Genomic DNA, 7414 nt, shown 5'->3' with positions numbered 1-7414 from the left:
CCCCAGCAGCGGGAGACAGGCACAGCCGGTGACAAACTGGGGGGGGACACACACAACACACAAGAAGTTTAATTATTATTATTTTTTTGTTTTCCAGCATCAAAGCCATACGCCCCACACGACACCGTCCCCCCCTCCTGAAGCCGCCTTGTCACCCGCTGCCTCTCCCCTCCGGCCACCGCCCTTTGATGTCCCCAGGTAATGAGGGGCCACAGCGTGGGGAGTCCCCCCCCCCAGCACCCCCCCCAGCCCCGCTGTTGATTTTGGAGGCTCTACCAAGGCCAGCGATCCCCTTGCCCGGCTCCCCACCGGCTGCCCGGATGCTGTCTTCGTTGTGACCTTTTTTATTTTCCACTTTTTTTTGGCCTAATTCCCTTCATCCCGCGGCTGGAAAAGTGCCGTCGCTCACCGCGACCTCACCCCGTTTCCAGCGGAACTGTTTTATTTCAGCTTCTCGGCGCGGCACCGGCCCCGAGCCCCCGGAGTCATTAAAATAACACCGGACAAAGAGCAAAGACCCACCCGCGGAGACGAAATAAAACCAACCCCCACAACCCCTCTGGCAACCAGCGGGTTTTTGGGGACAGCCCCTCATTCTGGCTCTGGTGCCTCACGGAGCCCGTCCCCCAGAACCCCAGCAACAGGGAGGGGACAACCATCCTGTCCCCTCGCTGTCAAGGGAAGCGGTGGCTTTGTCCCCCCCTCCCTATGCTGGGGGGATGTGACCGCTATTTCACCCCAGACCCCGCTGTGGCCTTGAAGTTGCCCACCCTGCTGTTGCCATCAGGGGGGTCCTGGTCCCTGTGTCCCCCCGCATTGAGTGAACGCGGCGCTTCCTTTCATCCGGCCTCACGTCCTGCAGTGGTGGCACTTGGGGACATGCAGGGACACAGAGCATGTGTCCACCCCACCCCATGCCTCAGTTTCCCCTCCTGACCCACCATGGTGGCACTTGGGGACACAGAGTGTGTGTCCACCCCGCCCTGTGCCTCAGTCTCCCCTCCTGACCCACTGTGGTGGCACTTGGGGACACAGAGTGTGTGTCCACCCTGTCCCGTGCCTCAGTCTCCCCTCCTGACCCACCGTGGTGGCACTTGGGGACACAGAGCGTGTGTCCACCCTGCCCCGTGCCTCAGTCTCCCCTCCTGACCCACTGTGGTGGCACTTGGGGACACAGAGCGTGTGCCCACCCCATCCTGTGCCTCAGTCTCCCCTCCTGACCCACCGTGGTGGCACTTGGGGACACAGAGCATGTGCCCACCCCGTTCTGTGCCTCAGTTTCCCCTCCTGACCCACCGTGGTGGCACTTGGGGACACAGAGCGTGTGTCCACCCTGCCCCGTGCCTCAGTTTCCCCCCTGCCCTTGCCGGCAGCGCCGTGCCACCAGGGAAAAGGACAAACTCAGGGTTTCTTGGTCCCTTTGTCCCCGCTGTGGTGTCCCCGGGGCCGGTGACGCTGCCGGGGCCGTGTTTGGCAGCCAAAGGGTCCCCAGACGGGTCTGAGCACAAGGGGGGGGGATGTGGGGACTGTCCCCGTCCTGTCACTGTCACTGTCACCAGAGCTCAGTCCCGGCCCACTCCTCATGCTGCCTCCTCCTCCTTGTCCCGCCACGGGGGGGACAATGGGGGACAAACCCCCACCCCACCCTGCCGAGGGCCTGGGGGGCCGTGGGGGGACCGTGGGGGGGCTGGGGGGGGCTGGGCAGAACCACCGCAGGGGCCCCCCCTCCGTTAGATCTTCACGCCCAGTTAGGACCCCCCCTCACCCCCAGCACCTCATTACTCCATTAACCCTCCTCCACTAGCCCCCCCCCCCCAATTAACCCCCCCATTAACACCCCCCCTCCAGTTACCCCCATTGGGTCCCCCTTCCATCCAGCAACTCCCCACCCCATTAGGACCCCCCCAATTATTAACCCCCCAATTAACCCCCCCATTAACCCCCCCCCCCAGTTACCCGCACTGGGACCCCCCCCAGTACCCCCCCGCCCCAGTAGCACCCCACTGTCTCCCGTTAGCCCCCTCCTTAGCACCCCAGGCTCCGCCCAGGCCCCGCCCCCTCCCAGTCCCTCCCAGTCCCTCCCAGTCCCTCCCAGTCCCGTCGCCCCCTGGTGGCCGCAGCGGGTCGGTCCCGCCCCCGGGCGAGGGTCTCTGCTGCCGCCTGGCGGGGGGGCCTGGCCCAGCTGGCCCTGTCCTGTCCCCAACACTGTCCCCAAGAGTGTCCCCAACCCTGTCCTGTCCCCAACAGTGTCCCCAACCTGTCATCTCCCCTGTCCTGTCCCCAACAGTGTCCCCAACAGTGTCCCCAACCCTGTCATCTCCCCTGTCCTGTCCCCAACCCTGTCCTGTCCCCAACAGTGTCCCCAACCCTGTCATCTCCCCTGTCCTGTCCCCAACAGTGTCCCCAACAGTGTCCCCAACCCTGTCATCTCCCCTGTCCTGTCCCCAACCCTGTCCTGTCCCCAACAGTGTCCCCAACAGTGTCCCCAACCCTGTCATCTCCCCTGTCCTGTCCCCAACCCTGTCCTGTCCCCAACAGTGTCCCCAACAGTGTCCCCAACCCTGTCATCTCCCCTGTCCTGTCCCCAACCCTGTCCTGTCCCCAACAGTGTCCCCAACCATGTCATCTCCCCTGTCCTGTCCCCAACAGTGTCCTCAACCCTGTCCTGTCCCAAATGGTGTCCCCAACAGTGTCCCCAACCCTGTTCTGTCCCCAGCCCTGTCCTGTCCACAGCAGTGTCCTATTCTGTCCTCAACAGTGTCCCCAACCCTGTCCTGTCCCCAACAGTGTCCCCGTGTTCCCAAACCTGTCATCTCCCCTGTCATGTCCCCAATACTGTCCCCAACCCTGTCCTGTCCTTAGCAGTGTCCTATCCTGTCCCCAACACTGTACCCAACCCTGCCCTTGTCCCCATTAGTGTCCACAACCCTGTCCCAGTTCCTCTCCCCATCCCTGTCCCCATCCTTGTCCCTGTCCCCAAAGCTCTCTCTTTCCATGACCCTGTCCCATCCCTGTCCCTGCGCCAGCTCTCTTGCTGTCCCCATCCCTGTCCCTCCCTTGTCCCCAACCCTGTCCCTAACCCAGTCCCTGTATCCATCCCTGTCCCTGTCCCATCCCTGTCCCTGTCCCTCCCTGTCCCTGTCCCTGTCCCATCCCTGTCCCTTCCCTGTCCCTGTCCCATCCCTGTCCCTGTCCCATCCCTGTCCCTTCCCTGTCCCTGTCCCTTCCCTGTCCCCCTCTGCCTCAGCGCTGGGGACACAGGGCGGGGACCAAGGAGCCCTCAGCTCTGGCCTGGGCACGTGGACCAGTATGGGGGCAAACTGGGAGGGGGAACAGGGGCACTGGGATGAGGAAAGGGGGCAATGGGACCAGTCTATTGGGCAACAGGGGCACTGGGGTAGGTAAGGGGGGCACTGGGACCAATCTGGAAGTGAATGGGGACACTGGGGTCTTACTGGGGGTGCTGGGACCAGTTTGGGGGCACACAGAGGCACTGGGACCAGTTCAGGAGGGAAGGGGGACACTGGAATAAGACATGAGGTTTCTGGGACCAGTTTGCGGCAGGGAGAGAGGCACTGGGGTGGGTGACATGGACACTGGGTCAAATCTGGGAGGGAATGGGGATACTGGGATGGGTCACGGGGGCACTGGGACCAGTCTGGGAGGGAAAGTGGGACACTGGTATAAGAAATGGGGGTACTGGGACCAGTTAGCGTGGGCAGAGGCATTGGGGTGGGTTATGGGGGCACTGGGACCAGTCTGAGGGAGAATGGGGATACTGGGATGAGGAGTGGGGATACTGGGATGGGTCATGGGGGCACTGGGACCAGTCTGGGAGGGAATGGGGATACTGGGATGAGGGTTGGGGGTGCTGGGACCAGTTAGGGGGGGCAGAGGCATTGGGGTGGGTAATGCAGACACTGGGACCAGTCTGAGGGGGAATGGGGATACTGGGATGAGGAGTGGGGATACTGGGAGGGGTCATGGGGGCACTGGGACCAGTCTGGGAGGGAATGGGGATACTGGGATGAGGAGTGGGGATACTGGGAGGGGTCATGGGGGCACTGGGACCAGTCTGGGAGGGAGAATGGGGATACTGGGATGAGGAGTGGGGCCACTGGGATGGGTCATGGGGGCACTGGGACAGGTCATGGGGGCACTGGGACCAGTCTGAGGGGGAATGGGGATACTGGGATGAGGAGTGGGGGCACTGGGGTGGTTGGGCGGGGCAGTGGGAGCAGCCTGGGGTGCCCAGCCCGCCCCCCCCGCCCCGGGAGCGCCCCCCCGGCCCCCCCGCAGGTCGCGGCCGCCGAGGAATCAGGGCGACGCCGGGCGACTCCCGGCAATTTTGGGTTGGGAACCGCAGAAATGCAGCGTGGCACGAGCCAGCCCGGCCCGACCGCGGGGACAGGGACCGGGACGGGGACAGGGCACGGTCCGGGGGGGGGCCCAGGGCACCGCGGGGGGGGGGGGGGGAGCCCCAGAACACCGAGGGGGGGACCTGGGGGCACCCAAGGCATCACCCACGATCTCTGGTAGCTTTGGGGGGACCCAGGGCATCGGGGGGGGGGGGGCGTGGGGGGGCCTCATGACAGGAGGGAGGTCCCTGGAAGTTTGAGGGGGGGTCCCAGGAAATGTGTGTGTGTGTGGGGGGTCCCTGGGAGCCCGGGGGGGTGGTCACAAGGCTTGGGGGGGGGGGGGGCCTGGGGGGACCAAAGTTATTGTGTGGGTGTCCCAAGGCTCAAGGGGGGTGCCCTGGCACCCTGGGGGGGGGGGGGTGTCACAGGGCTTGGGGGGGGGCATCCAAGGCATCATGGGGGGTCCCAAAGCTTGGGGGGGGTCCGCTGGCAGCCTGGGGGGGGGCACAGTGCTTGTGGGGGGGGACCCAAGGAATTATGGGGGGGGTCCCAAGGCCTGGGGGGGGGTGATGGTTGACTGGCAGTCTGGGGGGGTCACAGGAGACCATGGGGGTGTCCTGGCAGCCTGGGGGGGGGGGGTGTCACAGGGCTTGGGGGGGACCAGGGGGGGACTCAGGGCATCATGGGGGGGGGGGGTCCCAAGGCCTGGGGGGGATCCACTGGCAGCCTGGGGGGTGTCCCAGGGCTTGGACGGGGGGACCTGGGGGAACCCAAGGCACCACGTCCCTGTCAGCCTGGGGGGGTCCCTGGGCACTATGGGGGGGGGGGGCCCTGGTAGCTTGAGGGGGGGGCAAAGTGCTTGGGGGGACCTAGAAGGGGGACACCAAGATTGCTGGGGGGGCCCTTGGCAGCCTAAGGGGGACCCAGGACACCACGGCAGCTTGGGGGGGGGCAGGGGGGTGAATCAGGATCTGGGGGGGCTCATGGCGACCTGGGGGGCGTCCCAGAACTCCTGGGGGGGTCCTTTGGCAGCTGGAAGGGGGGGGGGGTGTCAGGCCCCCCAATGCCACCCCCGCGGCCACCGCTGCCACGGCTTTGATGTGGCTTCTGCACCGCAGCGCAATGAGAGCCACATGGCGGGGGGGGGGGGGCACACAACGGGGCGGGGGGGGGACACACACAGCTGGGGGACAGACGGACGGGGGTGCAGAGCAGGGGGCTCCTCCGTAGAACCTGGGGTTCACCCCTGTCACCCCGGGGTGGCTCTGGCCATGCTGGGGGGGAAGGGGGGATGTCCATCGTTGGCGGGGGGGGGTGTCCATCGCTGTCCCCCCCCCGCGGTGCTCCCCGTGTCCCCGCGGGCCGGGCCTGTCCCCCGTGGCCACCGCAGTTATTTCGGGCCCGGCCGGGGGATAATTAGAGGGTGGGGAGGAAGCGCCGCGGGCGTGGGCACGGCTCGGCCCCGGGGCAACCTCTGCCCCCGGCTTCCCCGGGCCCGGGGACCCCCCCAGCCCCCCCCGGGCCCCACGTCCCTCCTGCTCCCCCCTTGTCTTTTAGGGTCCCCCTGTGTGTCCTCCCCCCCAATCCCCAGTGTCCCCTTGGGTGCCTCTGGATCCTCTGGGTCCCCGCAGGTGCTCCTGGTGTCTCGGGGTCCCCCCCTATGACCCCCTCGGTCCCCCCCAAATCTCCCCCCAAGTCCTCCTGGGTCCTCCATGTCCCCGTGGGTCCCCCCAAATCTCCCCCAAATCCCTCTGGGTCCCCCCCAATCTCTCACAAGTCCCCCTGGCTCCTCCACGACCCCATGCCCCCCCCCTATCTCTCCCATGACCCCTTGGCTCCTCCATGACCCCATGGATGCCCCCCCCAAGTCCCCCTGTCTCCCCCATGACCCCATGCTCCCCCCCAAATCTTCCTCATGACCCTTTGGCTCCCCTCATGTCCCCATGGGCCCCCCCCAAATCTCCCCCAAGTCCTCCTGGCTCCTCCATGACACCATGGATGCCTCCCAAGTCCTCCCGGTCCCCCATGACTCCATGGGACCCCCTAAATCTCCCCCATGACCCCCTGGCTGCCCCCATGCGTCCCCCCCAGTCTCTCCCATGTCCCCCTGGGTCCCTCATGCAGCCCTCCAGGTCCCCCATGTTCCCCTGAGACCCCCCCAGGCCCCTCCCCCCCCCCATGTCCCCCGTGTACTCATGGACCCTCCACATCCCCCCCTAATTCCCCTCCCATCCCCCCAAACCCTATAGATCCCCCCAAACCCTCATCTTCCCCCCCCCACCATGAGACCGTGAACTTGACCGGGGTGAAGGTGGGATATTGGGGGGGGGGGGCACCCCCACCTGGGTCCCTCACAGTGGGTGAAAGGCCGAGCCGGCGGGGTGCTGGTGGTGACAGGGGTGCTCAACCCCACTACGAGCCCTCAGAGACTCCCCACTGTGTCCCCCCCCTTCATGGCCCGTGTCCCCCCCCGGTCCCCGCGGCCGGCTGGAGCCCGCGGGCGCTGGCACGTCGTGGCCGGCGCACCCACACGCGCTGGGGCCGCCGCTATTTCGGGGCCTCCGACCGCAAAAGAAACATCCGGGGGCCGGAGCGTGGCGGGAGGGGGGTGGGACACACACACACACACACACACACACACACACGGGACGGGGACACACACACACACACACACACACACACACGGGACGGGGACACACACACACACACACACACACACGATGGGGACACACACACACACACACACACACACACACACACACACACACACACGACGGGGACACACACACACACACACACACACAAGGGACAGGGGACACACACACGAGGGACGGGGACACACACACACACACACACAAGGGACAGGGACACACACACACACACGAGGGACAGGGACACACACACACAAGGGACGGGGACACACACACACACACACACACGAGGGACAGGGAACACACACGCACACGAGGGACGGGGACACACACGAGGGACAGGGGGACACACACACGAGGGATGGGGACACACACACACACACGAGGGTCAGGGGACACGCACAC

This window comes from Athene noctua, chromosome 30 (assembly GCF_965140245.1).
Source record: "Athene noctua chromosome 30, bAthNoc1.hap1.1, whole genome shotgun sequence".
NCBI lineage: Eukaryota > Metazoa > Chordata > Aves > Strigiformes > Strigidae > Athene > Athene noctua.
This window is presented reverse-complemented; position numbering follows the sequence as displayed.